Source organism: Sturnus vulgaris, chromosome 1 (genome assembly GCF_052056855.1).
Source record: "Sturnus vulgaris isolate bStuVul1 chromosome 1, bStuVul1.hap1, whole genome shotgun sequence".
Taxonomy (NCBI): Eukaryota; Metazoa; Chordata; class Aves; order Passeriformes; family Sturnidae; genus Sturnus; species Sturnus vulgaris.
The window spans coordinates 12,069,340-12,090,428 of NC_142243.1; the positions used below are offsets into that span (position 1 = coordinate 12,069,340).

General features: G+C 38.2%; 1 long non-coding RNA gene across 2 annotated transcripts; it reads right to left on the reverse strand.

Annotated features, from left to right (window-relative positions):
• Nucleotides 1-2,476: 2,476 nt before the first annotated feature.
• LOC148225076 (uncharacterized) lies at nucleotides 2,477-5,938 on the reverse strand. 2 transcript variants are annotated; one of them, XR_015798849.1, is made up of 3 exons: nucleotides 5,677-5,938; nucleotides 4,334-4,407; nucleotides 2,477-3,815 (listed from the first exon to the last, which is right to left on the reverse strand). It is a non-coding gene; the product is annotated as an uncharacterized LOC148225076 (long non-coding RNA). The 2 variants fall into 2 exon arrangements; XR_015798851.1 differs by having other exon boundaries at nucleotides 2,477-2,744; nucleotides 5,677-5,927.
• Between the last annotated feature and the right edge of the window lie 15,151 nt (nucleotides 5,939-21,089).

Consider the following 21,089-nt stretch of genomic DNA (forward strand, 5'->3'; position numbering starts at 1 on the left):
TAACAGGCTGGTAAACCACAGACCTTTGCTGCCAGATGAGGGGAGACTTCAGTCAGGTCCTGCTGGGATCTGTCCCAAAGCCTCTTCAGAGTAATGTGCTTCTGAATGACTCTGATGGAGCAGTCAGTACACTGGTGACACTGGAGGCTTTTTCCAGCCTGAGATTGGTTGTGGATACCCCAGGAGCCATCCCAGAATTAAAAACACTCCTCAAAAACTGATAGTTTGGAAATTAAATAAAAGTGAATGCTAGTCCTACCTAGAGATTTAATGTCAGGGAATGTAGTAACACAATTTCTTTCCCACAACTGCTCACCATAGTCCATTGTGAGCATTTGCTACAGCTATGAAACAAATGACATAAATTCAGCAATCTGGTACAGGACACGAGTCTTCCCTCCTTTCTCTAAGCAAAGATTCAAGATGAATTTAGAATAGAAAAAGCAGAAGTACTGGTTTTAAATTTTCAAGGACTTTAAGATTAATATTGCTGAGAATTTAGAAATCAATTTCTCAAATAGAGACTGGGAAAGATATGGGAAACACCAGTACTGCAGAAAAAGATGTGTAATATAGTACATTTCCAAGAAACATGAGTCAATATCATGATGTCATAGTAAAAAGTACAAATTTTATTTGGGCTGTGTTAATAAAAATCTTATATATCAGAAAAGGAAGTAAACATTCAGCCTCTTTTTGGTGCCTAGGCTATTTTCTGATTTCTGAGGACCCAGGTTGAGAAACTTTATGTTCCTCCTCAGACTTCCTGATTTTTTTTCAGTGTTTCATGGTCTGAAAGTATGTGGCTGCAGAGCAGATGACAGTGCTACTGATTTAGAAGCCTTTTGGTTCTGCCAGTAGGCATTTACTATTCTCAGTTCTGGTTCAGACATGTAGAACTAAATGAAGCTGAGAAAAGACCAATAGAAAACAAGTGTCGTTCACCTTTGTATATTATGTGTTGAAAATCATGGCAAGAGCTGAATTTCATATTGTAGTTCCCTTCCCTTTAATCCCCCCCATCTTTCCCTAGGTTACTTTCTCTATTGCTTATAAACCCCTACAGCTGCTTTGAAGCAGACATTTTTTATTCCCCTCTTTATTGTAGCAAAACTGTTGTAATCAAGATTTTAGAGTCATGAAAGCTGAACAGTGGAGTCCTAAACCTTAAACACCAGATGTGAAAGGCCAGTACTGCAATCTATATAACCTTTCAAAACAGGCAGAAAAAGTTAATGAGTTACTCCACAAACACTGCTCATGATGTTTCACTCCAGTCTCTTAACTATCAAAATCTCATGTTATTCATTTTCCCATGTCTGAACGTTTTTACTGGAGTGCACTTGCTTTTGAAAGATTTCAGCCTCTAGCACTCTGTGTTCTCTTGTATAAAAAAATTATATATTTGTCTTTTCTTCCCCTGAGGTTTTGAAGGTTTGTTTTTTTTTGGTTTTTTTGGTTTTTTTTTTTTTTTTTTTTTTATATTTTATTTGGCACTTTATAATATATTACATTCCTTGCTTGCATGTACATGCACCTTGGCATTATGCTGCTTTAATGTGAAGACTGGGAACTCATGACGGAACAGGTTTATAAGGACTGGCAAGCATGCATTTGCACAGAATATCTCAACAGATATCTGGCACTTACTATATATGGAAAAATTGCTAAAAACAACTTTGAGGAAAGAATCTGAAGAACTACTTTCATTAGATTCCAAAACAGATGTTCACATGTACATATATAGAAAGTGGGACAGCAGACAAACACATTGATTTGCCTGTAATGCTCTTTTGAACCTGGCATGTAGTAAAAGTAAAAATGTCACCTAACAAGAGATCCATCTGCCTGGTTTAGGCATCCAACACGGTAACTAAGTTACAAAGTGACTAAGACAGTTACTACACACTCTTTTAATAGTCAATGGAGAGAAATACCATCTCCAGACAGCAATTCATCTCTTCCTGAGATAGGTGTCTAGAACACATCAGATAAACTGCCCTCTAGGGAAGCCTATGTCTCTTTACTGACTGCTAGGGGAATGGGAATAGCTTGAACTTGGATATCCAACTCCTAGGCTTCTGAAACGTGATGAATTTCATTCTGATATGGCCAAAGAACTGACACAAAATCGTTGGCCTGATAAAAAGAAGAAAAATCCATCCAGCTAAATCCCATACATTTTATACCCAAGAATATGAGTGAAAGAAAATTCAAAAATACTATTTTTTTTTTTTAAATCTGTTATCTGAATTAATTTTCCATTATGATACCATCATCTTTTCTCCTTTGTAATACGTCCTTTACAGGAAAACAAAAATTTACAACTTAGGTAAAGTTTCCACATGGCATTATAAAAGTCTGGAAAAGAAGCATCACAACAGTCTTTAATGCTTATAAAAATTGCTATTAGATATAATTAAGATGTCTAATTAAAGGGTAATACTTATATATATATATCCAAGAGATGCAGGAATCAAGTAATGAATTTTTATTTGGTTTGGGTACATAAGTGCTTCAGGCTGCCTTGAAAGTCCTTCCTTATTAGTATACACAGTCATATGATCACACGCCTTCAAATCCACCTCATGCAGAACAGTCTCATTGTGTCTAAATGTTGACTGCAAGGCTGCCATTCACATGAGAAGTAATCACAGGATCAACACCCAGTGATATTACTTTCAGGAAATGTTCTCTTCTTAGTCTGTATTTTCCTCCAGGAATTTGTGAAATTGTCTTGTATGCTGAAAAAAAGACAAGCTTCTGACAAAATGTTGGGAAAAAAATGACCAGAAATAATAACGGATTTGAGTATTAATTTCGTGTAACATTTTTTTTTAAGAGTTATGATTTCGAATGAAAACAAATGTTCGGAATGCTGAAATTTCCTCCAGTTTGAATAGTCAGATATTTGAGCAGCTGTGCATCAGAGACATCTGGCAGTGGACCATTTCTTTAAGCATTCTTGTGTGAATTTTGATGAAACTGGGTAGACTCAGGCAGCTTTAAAGAGGCAGATTGGCATCACTCAGTTTTCTCGGTACATCTCTTTCACTGATTGATTTAGCTGACCAACCATCTTTCCTGTGCCTCACTTCTCTCCTCCACCTCCTGCTTTTAGTTTCTCCTGCTTGGACACTGACGTAACACGTGGAATACCTTTTGTGTGTGTTTGAAGAATGCCTAACAGAAATACACCTGGATTGCTACTGGGACCTTGAGTGGGCCCAGAAAGACAATTATGGGTCAAATTACGAGGAAGAAAGGGAGGGCCTGGGTAAAGGACAACTCCTGTAATGTGGAGGACAGAGGGGGGAGCAGAAAGATCAAAAATTGTGACTGAGAACTGCTGTGGACAGTGGAGAGAAAAGAGAACAGTGAAGATGTGTACTGAAAGGTGAATAGCTGGAAAAAGGGGGTTCCTTTATGCTTTGCCTCCAAACATCCATCCAGTTATGTTGCTGGAAAATGCTGTCCTCTTTATTTGTAAGCCTGGTCAGCTTTCAGTCTCTCCCCTACATGACCAGCAAGGCTTCTTTAATGCCTGCTGCAGGAAGGAGGAACAATCCATATCTTCCACAGAGGATTGAACACCTCAGCAGCCAGTCATGAAGTGGTGTTTCTCAGTCAGACTTCTTTTGGCAAATTTACTTGTTTATACCATGGATTAGCACTTCTCAGTTATCTCCTTCATGTTTACAATTTCCAATTAGTTCAGTCATTCCCCTAGGGTTTAATAAAATAATTTCTCTGTAGAATAGCAAACACCAGCCTTCTAGAACAGTCCCTTCTTCCTCAGGTTGCATTTGAGCCCTCTAACAATGTAAAAAGAGTAATAAGTTTACTGTAAAGACTCATAATTTTCAAGGTGTTAGAAAATCAAGCATTTATAAGGAATTCAAACCAGTACGCACAATATGTGGCTTATTTTGGCAATGGGTCAAGTGAGAGGATATAATCTGAAATAGGAAGTGCATTATGGCTAAATCATAGTTTGTCTGATAATTAAATCAAATCTGCTTTGGAGGCTGCTTGTTAGGGACCATGAAACTTACTGAATGTCTCCTAATGGTTAATGAGGTAAATAAATGAGAAATGCAACTGATGAAGAAAGGTAAGATTGTTAGATTTAACTGTAGGACTTGATTACATTGAGCCAGAAGGCTCCATCTATTGTTTCTTCATTTTTCATTCCCTATCCTTGAAGGGATGTGTTTCTCACTATTGATCTCCATTTCTGCTTTTTGTGACTGTTTCTTAAGGTTTCAGTTATTTTCACTGAGTATTTTTTTGCCTCTGTCTTTAGCGAAAAGTAGAGAGCTTTTGTACTTACAGTTTGTAAAATATTGTTTTCCTTTTAGAAATTTTCTGAACTGCTTGCCTTTCTTCTCTAGGATGATCATACTGCTGAAGATCAGAGGGGACATATTTTAATAACAGATACAGAAGTATGCAAATGTTAGTTTTTCTAGCCACTTAAGCATGTCTGGGTAAAGCTGCAGATTCTTATATTCATTATGCACAATAATAAATCCAGAGGTATTTATGTTGTGGTTTTTTACATTATTCAATATTGAATAGTTTAAAAGAAACATTCTGCTGTCACATCTGGAGACTGAGGAGAACATGAAACTCTCCGTAGTGTCTCTGAGTGGAGACTGCACAGTACAATACCTGTGGGTACATATTGATGCAGGCATACGGATGGAAGAACGATCTTTTAGGCATATCTGAGAGTTAGAAAATTTCTCTAAAATCTCCTCAGAATATCAGGGAAAGCTTAAGGAGATACAGGCCTTGCATATTGCTCATTAGAAGTCATTGGCAGTATAAGGAACTGTAAATTCCCTTCCACAATTTCTCAAGGCACAAATGAGCTCTTACAATTTCTCTCACATAAGGGTATTGCTATATAGCCAAAGAAATTGAGTAAGCTGATTTATAACCCTTACAATCAGGTATCTGTTCCTCAGAGTTTGGTGTGTCCCTTGTTCTTGGATGTTTGTTTAATGTATTTACTCTGTTGTAGTTTGGTAATGGGTAATTCCCATAATCGGCTGTCATATTTCTCCTGTAGGGCATGGAAGGATTCTGTCTCATTTCTAGTATTATATTTAACTGTAAAGAGTTCTGTGTATGTGTAGAGAAGAGTACCTACAAGTTTGATCATGAGTTGTTCTTCTGGCTGCTCTGCTTAAGGAACAGAACCAGATTTCTTTAGCAGAATAAATTCATAAGCATTCTTTTTATTTTCTGCTTTTAAATAGGACTAAGTCCAAGTGGGTTTCTCATAGACTAAAAGGCATTAAAAGTGTATCTGGTCATTATGTGCTATTTGAATATAGAAAAGAAACAGCATGGATAAATCTTCCTTAAAAATTATTAAATCAGTTGCCAAAGCAACCAGAAGAGTTAGCAAAGTCTGCAGAAGAATGGTGGCCACAAATCTGTGTCCTTTTTCTTTCTAGGCACAGCTTCTGTGAATGATATGGGAGATCCAACAGAAAATTAATAAGCACTTCTATTATTCATTAGATCAAATTATGTGTCTTGCCTGTGAACATCTTTTAGAAGCGGCATTCCTGACTGAATTTTTTTCAGAAATTAGAGGACGAGCATGCTGGTAGAAGCTCGGCTGGGAGCTGGGAGATGTCTTCTCCGAGAGCAGCATCTTACCTCTGGACTCCAGATGTTGCAGCTGCTGGCTGAGCGCTCAGAGGCAGGGCAGGCACTGCTTCCCTCGCGGTGCTGCTCAGGGTCCGGCTGGGCTCCAGGGATCCCAACTGCTGCTCTTCTCCCCCTCTGCCTTCTCCCCAAACTCCATGGCAATGCAGGAGTCCCCAGCCTAATTTGAGGACAGAAAAAAAGAAAAATTCCAAGGAGATCCCCTTGCTTCTTCCTCTTTTACGTCTTTCTCCACATTTCTGACTCCTTTACTGAATTCTCAGCTATGTGGGATGCCTCCTCCTCTTTTGCATTTTGGGAGCAGTGTGAGTCTACATATGCTTAGCTAGTACTTTGGGTTTTGTGCAACAGAAGAGGAGAGAGGAAGTGGTGGTGTGTAACAGTTTATTTTCAGTAAAACCTGGGTATAGCTTCACGCTTATTGTTTTCAGAGAGTCTTTGGTATTTGGAACAGGGAAGTCCCTCAGGCGAGATATTAATTTTGTGGCTTTTTATTTGGGCTGTGAAATTCTGCTCAGCTTTCACTGGTATCAAAAACTTGAAGAAGGCCACATGAATTTTCATTAGACTGTCTTAGGCTGCCTTCTGAAAGCAGTTTCTACTTTCTTCTACTGCAATTTTCCTTACCTTAGATTTTCTGCTAAGACATAGTGTTTTAGAGATGTAAAGTAAGTTTTAGGGGTCTCTAATTAAAATCCACCTTATCTAAGGGTGGAATTTAATTTTTTTTTATTCTAGCTTGACTTACTGCATACATCTGGGATGGACTTAGATAAATTTACCATGTAAATTCACCTCACAATAATTTTCACTCCTGGGAAGATCAGCTATTTGGGGTGGTATTGGAGAATATGATTGGGATGCAAAAAATCTGGGTTTTCTTTGTCTTTGTCTCACCTCTGTGTTGGGGAACGGATTTAATTGAGAGCTCTGCTGTCACTCACGGTGAGATGAGCAGCTCCCAGATATTTTGAAGATTCTTTTGAATTAAGTGAATGATTCTCAAATATTTCAAAAGGAATAAACTCCCTTGGACTACATTTGATCATTTAAAACACATCATAAACAGACGTAGCTGACTCAGGGGTGAAGTGAAAGCATGTTAACTGTGCACTGCTGAGTGGGTAAACTGTGTGACCTGACATTCCTGATACATTAGTTGCTGACACCAAGTGTTTTACCACATGATAACTGCTTGACTTGCAAATGAGAGGCTGCTTTGAAAAGCAGAGAATTCTGTTTCCAGCCCTTGGTGGGGTCCCGTGTTTCAGTACCTTCTGAGGTGCCTTTAGGCAGTCCCTGTTGTTTATAGACAAAGAGTGCTGCAATTTTACTGACTTTCATGTGAGTTTCTCAGAAGCTCAGCATAAACTCTATCTGAATTCAGCTTATAGTTTTGAACAATACCAAACTAATATTTTTTTACTTGTTAGGAAAACTCTGGATTTCGCTTGTCTTCAGAGGGGCTCTGACAATATCCCAATTTGCAGGTTTATTTGATGTCAACTGTGACAACAAAGCTTCACAGTTTTCCAGTAAAGTAGAGTTTTGTTTGTCCTTTTTATCACCTGGTAAGTACTGGATGAGTTTCAGTGCAATAACAAACCATAAAAACCAGAACGGAGAGAAGAATAAACTTTTATTGTTTTAGCAACAAATCTGTTCCGCTTTACCTTTCCAGCGAGACACAAAAGCCTGTCTTTTGTTTCAGCACTGGAAAGCCTTTAACCTTGTTTGCAAACACTAGCAATTCATCTTCCACTTTATGTTTATCTGAGCAAGAATATGAAAATTGTTAACACTAAACAAGGAAAAAAAGCCTTTTTATACAGTTGAGTGAATACTCATTGGGAATAATGCTCCTGAGTTTTGGGTGGGGGGCTGTTATTTTTATTATTATGTTCATATCATGATCAAAATAGCATAGCTGAGTGATGGAAGTGGTACTGTAACATTTTTGTTAATTGAAAAAATATCTAAATTACTTCTTGTGAGGCAAAGCTAACCAAAGAATCCATCAGTTCTTGTTTCACAGCTAACACATCATCCCCAGATGGGGAAACCAAGTTTTAGCCCATTTCCCTGGTTTCTAGACTGTAAAGAGGTGGGCACCATGTGACTCTGAAAAGTAATCATCAGTGTCATGAATAAAGTCAATCAGTAAGCGAGTGACAAAACTCTCAGTTGAATTCAGAGCTTTTCACTTCCAGATATATGTCAATTTTCTTTCCTCTAAACATTTTTCAAAGCCACATATTTTCACCCAGATGGTCCAGATCCCTTATTCTCCTGCCGTATTGCCTTCATTGCAGTTACTCTCGAGCTTGTATTCCCAAGATAAATCACTGCATGTTATTGAGCTTGCATCTTTGCTATAAAAATGTATTCTAAACAAGCATGGACTGGGGGAGGATTCATGCACATTCTCAGTGTGGGAGGGAAAAGGTGTTTTAACATTTCTTAATGTTGTATGAAAGTCTCTACAGACTATGTGACAGTGAATGGCACTATGAAGTTTTATTGTTAGAACTTTGAAGGACCATTACACAAGGGTAGAAGGATATTCTGGTTTTCTAAGAAGTAGCTGTAAAACCCTGACTGCTCTTACTGTACAGTATTTTGTTTATACTGCAAACAACTTTTTAAAAACTTCATTAATTTTTAACTTTTCATTTTGCTTTTCACCAGCTTTCTGTCTTAGAAGTACAGACTCATAAGACATGAGAACAAATATGTCACAATCATAGATTAAACCTGATCTAGCACCTCTTGAAGAGTAATTTCTCCTCAAGTCACCTGCCTAATTTCCCCTATCATTCTCTACAATCAATATGGAGAAAGGTAGATACTTCTAGAAGGTGAATAATTCTACCAGACTTCATTTTTTCATCTTCAAATTGCCCTCAGAAAGTGCTAATTTCTCTCTCCGAATTTTATGGTGTACTTATAAAAACAAATTTGATAAAATGCTTCCAATTAAATTAATTCCCTGTTAAGAATCTCCTTTGTCTTCAGTGGGAAATACTTGGTTCTCTGACTTGCTTAAAATTCTGAAATGTAACATGATACTCATATTTTCCCCTGGTATATTTAAATGATTAATCTTGGTGTATGCAAGAAAATCGAAGTATTTGAGATTATTTGTGCTTTCAAGGACTACTTCCAAAGGAAAATTATATAGAGAATCTGCTAGACAGGATGAAATAGAAATTTTTAAATTTGAGTTCTCTTTATGTACCTATCATCCTTCTATATCTATCTATAGATAGATATATTTTCCTATAGCTATCATCCTTTGCATATGTATTTTTATGTTGTATGTGAAGTGTGTGCATTGCATCATATTTATTATTTCTAATGTAATGGCACGTAACATCAAATTAGGAACAAGTTCTTATTACAAATAGCATTACAAAACCAAATATGCCACAGGCAGTTCCCACTCTGGAAAAAGCTTTGTCTCTTGGATGTAGGTTTCTATTTTTTTTCTATTTACATAGGAAATTTACATTCTTTTTCTATTTACATGCTTCTTTGTTTAATCATATAATAATTGCACTAATGATGAGTACTTCTGTGGCTAGTTCAGTTAAACTAAAAACTGAATTTAACCTTATTTTGTTCACGGATTTAAGAAAACTACCCATTTTTGGATAATTAATAAAATCATATTGATTGACTTGAGAAGTTAAGAGAGGAGGAGGCCTTTCCTTGGACTGTCATGTTTTGACATTATTAAAATTTGGCTTTCTCATTCCTAAAGCATCCAGTTTTGTTGCAAAGGTGATTGTTGTGTTTAAACATTTGTTTATTCATCAAATTATAAATAATGTTCTGCATACACGGCAAAATAATACTAAATACTAATACTAAATAAGTGGCATAATTAAAAATCCATATGGAAGTAATTCTTGCTGTAACACTTTTCCTTACACTCCCACCAGAAGTTAGAGGCAAATTAGTTTAAGCATTAACTCTGAACATCTCCTCAGCTTAGGCAATCCACCTAATTTGCTGTATTTACTTATTATCCATGCCCACAACAGAACACAGCCCCTTATAGAACTTGCTGTAATTGTGAAAAGGAAAACACATGAACTGTTTTGGTTCAGGACGTCTAGATCAAAAAACTATCATCTGATTAAAGAACAAGGACTGCTTAGAACCATGAGAGAATGTTTGTTATTGTTTTAGGACACGTGTTTTGCAGGAATCATATGATAAGAAAATGACATGGAAAAGGTTTCTCTTTCGGACACCCTTGAATCAGCTGTTCTAATCTTGTTTTGGCATATGTAGGAAAAAGCAATCAGGCAAGTAGTAATATGCTAATCCTGCTTCATCTCCTGATTTCTGTAATTGTGGTGACTGCTTCTGCTTCTGCAGTTTTGGAAAGAGAGTCTTTCAATATTTTCTCTTGCTTGAAGTTTACAGAACTCTATTTAGGGAAAGATTTTGAAAGTAGTATAGAAAAAAAGTGTCAAATTAAAGAGCATTATTTCCTTCCAGTAGTTTTAATTAATAATTAGGATACCTAACAAGACATTTTCTGAATAACAGGTATCTAAAAGCACTCAACTGGAAAGTGCCTAGTTTTGCTTCTTCATTTTGGTAGAAAGGAAGAGCATGCTGATTTACAGAAGTGAACTGAAGGAAACCAAGGTAGAACCAAGATAAACTGAGATGTGAATTAAGTTCAAAGAGGTCATGAAAAATATTGCTGAAAATAGAGAATCCCCTTTTCTTAGATCCATTCCAGACAAAGAAGTTGACAGAGAGGGATCTATATGAATGATATGCAATGTTGCCATTGCTTGCAGTGAAACAGAATGTTATCTGAAGGATTCGGTGTAAAAGGTGTAAAAGATATTCAAAATGGCATCTGATTTCAGCAGTGCAGAGGTTGTTTAAATGCATATTTCTCACCAATCTCTGCAATTGCTTTCAAAAATAGAAGGCCACATTGGATGCCAGTGTAAGGGAAGAGGGGCAATTATTCTCCAAGCTGTAACATGATATTCATTGTTGGAAATGCTGAGTGGTGTTCAGTGGTGGAGGTGTGCAAATCTCAGCTGGAAATGTTCACAAGAAATCTTGTGAACTTGAAAAAGTTGAAGTTTTTCCTGCTTACACAGGTCAGTTAGCCCAGACATCCTCCTGAAACTCCTTCCAGCCTAAATGATCTTATGATTGATTATCTGAAACTCTCAAAAGGTAGGTTTTTTCACTTGAAATGGGTATTCAAATCAGGGCAAGACAGTGTCTTGAGCCAAACACTAGAACACAACACCACTAGACATTTAATAAAATAATGTCATAAAGTCATGTGAACATTGAGTAAAACTGATCATGAAGTTGTATTTTGAAATTATGGGGAAAAAGATGTTCCCTAAAAATCCAGCATGACAAAAAGCCTGAAACATTTTCCACAAGAACTTTTGCACATATGCATAAGTCCAATTAACAAGAATCTTTTTTACCAGCAAAACTGAGACAATTCATATGTCAGTAAGAGCTACATATATTTGGTACATGTATCCTGTGATAAATATCAGTGCCATTTCTCAATTCAGAAAGTTTATGCTTTAACTGAAGTTTTCAACACTGAGACACAGATAAATTGAAGTTAATATAAGTCACAGCATTAATAAAAATTCTTTGCAAACACATACTTAATACTTAAAATTTCAGTCTATATAGCCTCTGAAACAGGATTCTTGCACATTTGAAAAATTTGTAGCAAAAAGCCAAAGACTGAAACTGTTCAAAAGGCTTTCCTATAATATCCAGCAAGACAAAATAAAATGAGGACAGCATTCTCTGTTTCCATGGAAACACAAATGTCCACTGCAAATTATGTGATGTTTAAAGTTATTTTCCATGCCAGTTTGAACAATTTTTCTAAAATATTATGCTATTTTCACAGAGAGACAACACCCCTGCTGTTCTAAAGTTTAGAACTTTGTGAAAACAGATACATAAATGTTGCCTGGACCACCAGCCAAAGATTTTCCAAATTGGAACTTTTTTACATTTTCTTCTTTTGAGTAATAGGAAATGACTAAGCTCAGAGAGCTGAAAATCCCCTTATTGTTGGAAAGTGCTCTATTGTTTTAGGCTGGAAACTCAAAGGGAAAACAAAAGGGGACTACACAGGACTGGATCACTAAAGAATTCCCCAGCCTGTGCAGGGAAATGCAGGATTTCACATCCGGGTGGGAGGGTCTTTTCTAAACTTTACAGCCAACAGTTCAGCCAAGGGCTGGGCTCACAGATCATCCCTTTCTGAGGCAAACACGTCTGTGTCACAGCTGATGTGATGCCCTGGAGCCCTCAAACAGACTCAGAAGTGTCTCTGCTCGCCAGGTGGAGAGGACCTTTGCAGTTGCTCCTAACAAGTTTGCAGGATCTCCTTTTCACTGCCCCCAGATAGCACCATGGGCAATCCTCTGGGATGACTCATCTAAAAAGGAAGATTTGCATTCTTTGAGGTTTCTGTGAAAACCCAGATGCTTGGAACCAGCTGAATAGTGACAGATATACAGATATACAGTCGGGATATATCCTCGGGAACACCACCCCTTGGGTGAGCCCCAGAGAAAGATGCCCTTGCAGAGCTGTCATTAAATAGATGTTGCACAGCTCAGCTGTGCCTCAGCACACTCCTGTTTGAAGGGCCTGCTCTGCAGGAGGGAATGCAGGAAACATCACGTCTCCCAAAATTCACTGATAACATAGAGGACAAACAACATTCCTTCCCTTCCCAGGGTTTCTAATGCCTACAAAGAGTGTCAGGGTGGGACAAAGGCCAGATGCAGGTCCTTTATATAAACTTTGGGATAGAGAGGAGTAAAGTTCCCATAATATAAAGCCTGCAGCATCTGTGAGTTAGGCTGGAGTGGAGAAGGTAACAAGTCAAGGATCCTAATTTATTCTTCTCTTCCAATTTTGCCATGTGGAGCCCAACAACAACAATGTCTAATGCAAAACTTGCACAGTTTGATTTCAATCCCAAACATCACGTGGAAAAAATCTCATCAATAATTTTACCAAAGTCAACAGCTCATCCAGCATGGATCCAAATATTCCCACCAAATGTTTCTGACGAGCACAAAGGTTTTCTGAGTTTTATATAAATTACTTCCAAGTTTTTAAACCCCAGTATATGAAAGGCAGATAAATCATTAATACATATTGTTGACTTTTATGGCAGCATTCACCTTCCTTTGTTGCATATCTCACTGGACCGTGGATTCTGCCCAGGCTGTCCAGGACAGGTCTTTGCTGATATTCCAAACATCACAGTTGTTCCATCTAGAAACTTTTATTCCATAAATTATTTATAAGTGCGACAGATTAAACAGAAAAAAAAAGCAGCAACATTGACATAGTGCTCATGTGATGCAAGGCACAGCACCAGATTTCCATGGAGCAGTTCTATGTTTTCATGGTAAACAGCTTTTGAGACTCAGCAAACATTGTTTTGGGTTGCCTCAGGGAGTCAACTCATCTGCACTTGCTCTGACAGTGTCAGATGATTGTTAAGGCTTTTAAACATCACATGAATGAAATCAGAGCTGCCTGGAGGCTCTCAAGCAGTGTGGGCTAAACTGAATTTTGCCACCTTGGAGATGAGGGGCTGAAGCATTGCTTGGCTTCCTGACCAAGAGTGGACAGTCAGAGGGAAACTGATGTGGGAGTGGAGAATGGGGATAGCAAACCCTAAAAATTGTGGTCATTTACTGCTACTTTATCCTCCTTCGTGTCTTTGTGGAAACCTTCCTTTCTTTTTCACTGACAGCAGGGGATGACCTGAGTTTCCAGCCCACTGCTGCAGGCAATGGCACCAGCAGGGCCATAGCCTTTTTACCTCTCCTTTTGCCTACTCTTTCTACAAACTGCCTCTTAACTTGCTGCCTCTAGCTTTTCTGTGACAGCATTCTCCTTCCTTGGTTGCCACCTCACAGGGCCACAGATTCTGCCCAGGAAGTGTGGCACAGGTCAGGCTGTTTTAGCAATTAGCACTATTATTTTTTTTCAGTAAGTGATTTATAAACATGGCATATTAGACAGGAAAAACAGGTGGCTTGCTTTGCATACACCTGGGTCTGGTTGTGATGCATGTTAAGGAATAACACATACTAGAAATAAATAATTCAGTCCTTCTGATGCCCCACCAAAATTGTACCCAGAGACGTCTGCCAGTGTCTGCCTAGATCAATTACAGCTATTACTTTCTAAAGAAACCATCTCTACCCTAATTTTAAGGAATTTATGATGACAAAGAATTTTCACCCGAATTTCAAACAGAATTGATTTTCTATGTCCAGCCTAGTTTTTCTCCTAATACCTGAATTTGCTCTAGATGTATTTTATGACTCAGCACCCTGCCCTTGTAAGTCCCTGTCATCACTGGTGACAGAGACAGAACAGAAATGTGTCATGCAGCTATGTTGTTAGGCTGAAGTGAACCCAGAAGGAGCTTTTAATCTTTAGGCCAGAGGCTAAAAAGGTAGCATGATAAATTCACAAGCATCTGGACTGTGCAGTGACTTTCAGACTTGATGGCAACCTGAGGCTGCAGAGTGAATAACTGATGAAAACTTCAAAATGTGTGTGTGGGGAGAAATGTGAAAGAGACCAGCTACAGGCACATTTTTTAGGCAGTAAAAATGCTGTCTGTTAACAACAGTTCATGTGAGAGCACTGTGGTACTTTATATATCTGACTCTCCACACAAGGCAATGGTGGCAGTCAGGTATAGCAGGGGGAAGGCTGAGATCAGATCCAGGCTGAGGCTGTGCCTCTCCACTGCATGAAAGTAGAAGGGATTGTATGTGGCTGCGGAAATCACTGACTCATTTAGGTGCCATCATATGCCAGTAATTAATTCAACATGCCTAGTGCCTGGAATAGTGGTGTAGGCGTTCAGACAACATGTTCCTCTGAGAAAATGCACAGTGAGACAGAGCCTTGGACAGCTCTACTTATCACAGCTTGCTCTTACTAAACTATGGACCTCCGAGAAGTTGGGGGTCAATGGGAGGGCTGTAGCTCCAAAGCAGGACTTAAATGCATGTAAGCAGACACCTAGGAAATATCTGAGAGCTTGAGCTTGAAACCAGCCCAAGATCAGGCTTCTTCCTCTCTGTCTGATTGTGGCTGTGTGAAATGGTTGTGGAGCAATATGGGACAGGGAGGACAGTCCATCCAGACCTCTTAGGAGCACATGCAGCATAACACTGTAAAAGTCATCTCAAAACTAGTTCTAAATATGGCTAAACCCAGGCTGAGCATCCAAGACCAACATTTGACTCAAGACCACCTGTTTACAGGCACTGCAGAAGCACTGTGTACTTGCCTGGGAGCAGAGCAGACCTGGTTGTGTCTGGGTGCCAGGTGCAAGGAGACACAGACTGCCACTGCTGCTTGCTCAGGGAAGTGTGTGCTTCATTTACAGTCACTGGCTCATTCTCAGTGAACTTCCCTGTGCTGAAGCATGTTAGCACTTACAAAAAACAGGGAAGCTGTGGACTACTGACCCATATCTGCATAAAGCCTCAAATTAATCTTCCTCTCCTGCTCTTTTCCATCCTCAGTGATGACTGAAAATAAGAGAGAACAGTGATTAGGTTATTTTACTAATCTTTATCCTATTTATTAAATCATGACATTTCATCTCCCATTGAATTGCATAACTATACTATTGAGAAGTGCAATATTATCCATTTTTACTTCAAAATGCTGAATAAAAAGCATGTCAGTGACACATTTCAGCGGAAATTAGACAATGATATTTTTGTACTCAGAAATGAGATGTGTTTTTATCTTACCATGCTTAATATTCATGCTAATTTACAACACACTTTTTTGTTGTTATCAGAGAAGCATATTCTTTAGGCATAAATTTGATCTACTGCCTGCTAACTCAGGATTACATGAATATAGCTTTTGGCCCACTTCTCTTTGTATTCTCTTGTGCGCTGCCATGCAGTGCAAGACAATAAAATCATAAAGATCCTCCTGAATATTTTTCCTCTCAGTTTTTTTAAACCTTCAGAAAATCCTGGTTTGATATGGACAGATGACACAGGGTTATTATTCCATTCTCTTCTATCAGAGATGGATCTGAGGCTCTTTTTACCCAAAGTACTTCCAGCTTGCTTTATGCTTCATTTCATAATGTTTTATTATACTGGACTTTTAATCACTCAAAATCTAATAAAAAAAAGGCATTCTCATGACTGAAACAGAGCATCTTGTAATTCCCCTCCCCCCGATCATATTAGGTATGTTCAAAATTATCCAAAGCTTTTTCTAGCTCAGTTTAGGGATTTGTGTGTACATCTAAATCATAAAACTTTCCCATCACATTGGGTTTTTTCTAAATCTGTAAATCCTGTGAATTTTCCTTTAACCACCAACAGACAGATGAAGTATTTCCATTAGGATTTTAGGGTACTCTGTATATAAGAGGTTCAATATGTGCAAGCTTACTTGAAAAAGCAGGGTTATTTATTGTTAATCACCTGGCCTGATCGTTGCCTGCTGAATAAGCTTCCTTCTTAAAAGAAAGAAAAAAATGAAAATTTAATCTCTCTAATTGATGCTTAGCTATCTTCTTCTCCAGCAGCTGTATCAACCACCTTAGCCATAGCTAAGGAGACAATTACTCACTCTACTTCTATTTTCTGGGTTGCTGCTGTTTGTGTTTTCTCTCTGGATGAGGATTTCAGCAGGATCTTAGGAAATGAATGCAGTCTGAGCACAAGGGCACAACACTTCCAGACTTAAACAGTTTGTATAGTAGATGTTTTAGTAAATATGATGAGCAGGTGAGACAATGAAATAATACATGTTAGGAGCTGGTGGACATGCGCTGTTTTTATATACTGGTGATTTCTCTACAGAATACTATAAAAGAGAAAGGCTCTTTTTTTTCCAGTTTTCCTATGTGTAAGTGCCTGTCCATTAATCTAGCCAAAGAATGGCAGATGCAAGTATCCCAAAAGATGCCTATGAATGTCAGTACAGAAATATTCTCCCCTGCTGAAGATATTATGAAGTTCAATGATTAAACCTGCAATGCATCTGAGCTTAGACCAGTGGCCAGGCAGGAGCTCTTCTCTGGAGATCACCACCACCATTCATAGGGGATAAAACCTGTAGAGCAGAAGGCTTTGGTGTAGTGCCTCTCTAGCAGAATCTCTCTGGTGCAATTTTTGGACTGTTGCGCTACACAAATAAGGCTTGGACCTGGGTTGTAAAGGAAAACTAGTACTGAGTACCTTTCCTCAGTTTAGGCACTGAATAGCATAGTTCATCTTGCTTTTAACAGTTACAGTAAGATATCAGTTTTCCCACTGGGACAACAAGTAGAAACAAATGGAAACTATTTGAATTTTCCAGTGCTAATTCAGCAGATGTGTGTTTAAACTCACAGATATGCATTGACTTGTTCAGTAAGCCAGCATTAACTCTAAGTGTCAGAAAGAGGTAATAGTGTACCTGGCTCAAGTCCACAAGAGTGGAAGAATGTTATATTTAATATACAAATGTATTTAAAAAATTCAAAATATGAATAAATAGGAAAAAAAATAAAATAGCATGGTACATGGACATTACAGAGTAAATAGGACTAAACACCTCGGAAGTTCTAGTAGATTCCAGATTTAGTGCAAGGTCAGGATCAAATCTGGTTTATTTGCTCAGAAAGAATGAAACAAAATGGAGAAACAAAGTGGAAAATCAGTGGTCTCAGAATCACAGGTAAAGTCCTCCAAACTCTTTCTTAACCCTTTCTCATTATCCAAGTGGCAGCAGGCAAATAACAGATGTTTTGTTGATGGTAAGATCCTTGATTTTCATTCTATGCACAGCTCCTTATGACAAATTATTATCACCTGAGACTTGCAGGAATGGATGTTGCTCTACCAGTAAGCCTGGTTTCTATTGTCATCCTTTCTTTTCAGCATTTATTTTGCACTATTGGTCAGGTATGATACACTTCCAGTTAACAGGAAAAAAAATAAAAAAGGAAAAGCTATGCCTTCTTTTTTTTTTTAGGTCATTGACTTTTTGTAGTGGGAAAATTCACTATCGTATGACTTTGCCAGTAAATCAGGCCAAATGATTTTGTAAAGCCAAATGCTTGGAAACATGGTCAGCTGATTAAGGCACTGGGCTGTGACTCAGAGGATCTGGATTCAGTTCCTGGCACTTACTGCATCACCTTGGGCAAATCACTTTACTGCTTTTATCCTTGTAATTCCAAACGTTGAAGAACCTTGGCAATATTTATTCTGCCTTCTCCCTGCCCCCCTACACCATGGGCCACCAGTGCATCCTACAAGCTGTGCACAGCTGAGAGAATGGGGTTTATGCTCAGTATGAAGCTCCATGTCATCAGCTGAAATGAAATACACACATGTAAGAAATGGTTGTGCTGCCTTAAAAGCACTCTGAGTTGGCACTATAAATAAATAAATTCTGAAGAAAAGCCCAAAGCTCTCCTTTAGAAAGCCAGCTCCTTGCCCTCCCATCGTTGTCTCTGTGGCAGTGAAAGCAAGCCTTGTATTGTTAGCAGTGGCAGGAGCAGAGCTGCTGCTTCTGTTTCTGCTGATAAATATTTCTACTGCCAAAGCAGCACCTGCAGTGCCAGCATTCAGAGGGTGCCTGCAGACACCCACTGAGCGTGGCTCCCCTGCTCTCAGGGTGCTCTGTTTTGGACTGGGCTCCAGAGCAGCAGCATTTCCTTCTGGAGGCTGTGCATGCCTCAACAGCCTTTCCTGGGTATGATCCTTTCCAAGCTGTCAGCAGAGAGAAGCAAAGGAATCACTTCTCAACCTCTGATCTCCCAAGTATCCTTAATGGGCATGAATCCAGACGTTTTCATTAATGTAAGTAGCAGCTAACTAAACTGGCTAATAAGTTGTCTCTGTTTTTCACTCATTTTCAATCAACATAACTAATCAACATGCCAGAGAATGCAAAATACTGTACAAGCCCTTGAGAGGAGAAGCATTTTTAATCATCATGATTGTTCATCTGTTGATAAAAAAAGTGTCTTAAAATTAATAAAATGATAGCTTGTGATGCTGAATCCTTAACAGCATATGGAAAGCGCATCCAATACAGAGTGGAAAAGGGCATTGTGGGATATGCTCTGAATCACAAATGTACTGATGTGAAAATTCAGAGGGCTCAAGGCACAGTGATGGACAGTTAAATATCTAATGTGGTTAGAAAGGAAATATGACCTGGGGGTGAAAATTTAAACTGAGTTGAAAATGCATATAAGTAGGTGACAGTAATAAAGAGGAATAACACAGCTAATAATGCTTGGCATTTGTATCCTTTTGCGTTTAGCAAGCACTTTATAAATCTGAATGAATAAAGACAAACCAGGTCATAATAAGATTAATATTATAATTCAAATTTTATATATGTACCAGCTGACACACAGAGAAATTAAAACCAATATTACCAAAAGACACCTGCTTTCATTCTGATGCTCAAAAGCCTGTCTATTCTTCACTGAACAGTCAAGTTTCCCAAATTTTGGGAAGCCTATTAATTTTAGGTGCCTTAATTCTCAAAAAATATAATTGCCCATATGTATACAGCAAGCCTTTGCAAAATTGCTAATGGAAACCACAATGATTACACCATATTAAGCTTCTTGGGCTCAATTTGTCTAAGTCAGTCAGCATGGACATCCTTTACAGCTAAGGAATTTTCATTAGTACTGCCAATGGAGTCTAAGGTATGATTCATCACATCTTAAAGTGACTGCTTTAAACAAGCCAGATGAATTACACCCTAAAAATGCATGTTTCTCTGCATTTATCATAAAGAGAACCTGCCTTGAGCAGAGCATCTGTGAAGGCTACAGTTCTGGGGCTCTGAAAATGCTCAGTGTTAATGGGCTGCTTTTATGACATTCTGCCCTGGATACAAAGCCAATAGCAGGTAAATCCTATGCACACTGAGATGTTTCTGTTCTCTAAAACCTATTCTAATAATAAATTCCTTATACCTGTTGGATAGCATAGCAAGTATTTGACAAAATTTCAGGAAAGATATTCATGCTTCTATGACATATGCATATTTATATTACTGTTTGGCACAGTCATTTACTACTGGCATTCTCAAAATTATACAGCTGAAAATCTGACCCGTATTTTGTTTATTTGATAAAATTTCTTTTTTAGCCAGAGAAAAGATGAATGTGTCATTTTCAGTGTTTTTGTTCAGTGGAGGCATTTTCTCTCACAAGTGTTGAAAAGTCTGCTGTATATACAAAGGCCATCTAGAAATTAATTTCACTACTCTATTTCAGAGTGAGCCTCACTAACCCAGGTTATCTTTTTAATTATGATTAATTATCCTGTCAGCTGAGATGAAAGACATTAATAAAAATACAATTTTGGAAGTAGTCACAGAGAAGTTCATCTGTTGTTTCAAATCTTTTTCTACTGGAAGTATTTGCTCCTGGTAGAGGGATGAACTGCTTTTTCTTAGGGTACTTAACATCCACCCAAGATTCTTTGAAAAACTAAGTCTCTAAATACCAGTAAAAAAAAGTTCCTGAAAATGAAGTAAATGGCTGAGAAGTGCTTTTGAGGACCCAAATCTACATGTATCTATAATTGTGCTATTTCCAGAAAATCACATTTTCCAGCTCAAGATGTAGCTAAAAAGAAGTATTGAGATGAAATATCGCAAGAGAAAAAACATTGTGTTTTATGATGTGCAAGGTCAATAGTTCTAATATGCAGTAAATGAGTGCAGTGCAAAGCCCAGGCTGGGATAGATGTCTGCACAATATGTGTTTGTGTTTATCCTGCACTCCATGCTCCGTGTGTTGACATGTACACTGTGGCCATGCACCACAGCAGCCTGGCAGGATCCAAAGGGGCTCCTTGTCCTCAGTGCTGGCAAGTGTTTGTGTATGTTTGGTAGCCAGAGAGGGAAAGAATGACCTTGTCATGGGTTATGTTGCTGAGCTTTTGCTTTTCCCAGCTATTCAATATATTAGCTATTGATTTTCGTACTGATGATTCTGGATGTTGAGCGAAGGTGGCAGAGGATAGGCAACAGGACAGTGTTATTTGTTCACGGCAAAAAAAAAAATTAAAAATTCCTTTTGAAAGGAAATTTAATGGAGGGATTAAACTCTTATGAGTGTGAGTTTAATACGAATAAGAGAAGAGGCAGATCAAGAGATTTGCAATTCTCAGATAAGTGGGTAGGGTTCTGGCATATTATTTACAGTAGTTCTTAACAGTTTTATCCTTTCTTATCTCTCATGGAAGGAGAACAGCTAAAGTAGCCATGAGCTGGTAAATAGTAAAAAAATATTCCTGATTAAAAGCAGATGCTATATTTTGTGACTTCAATAC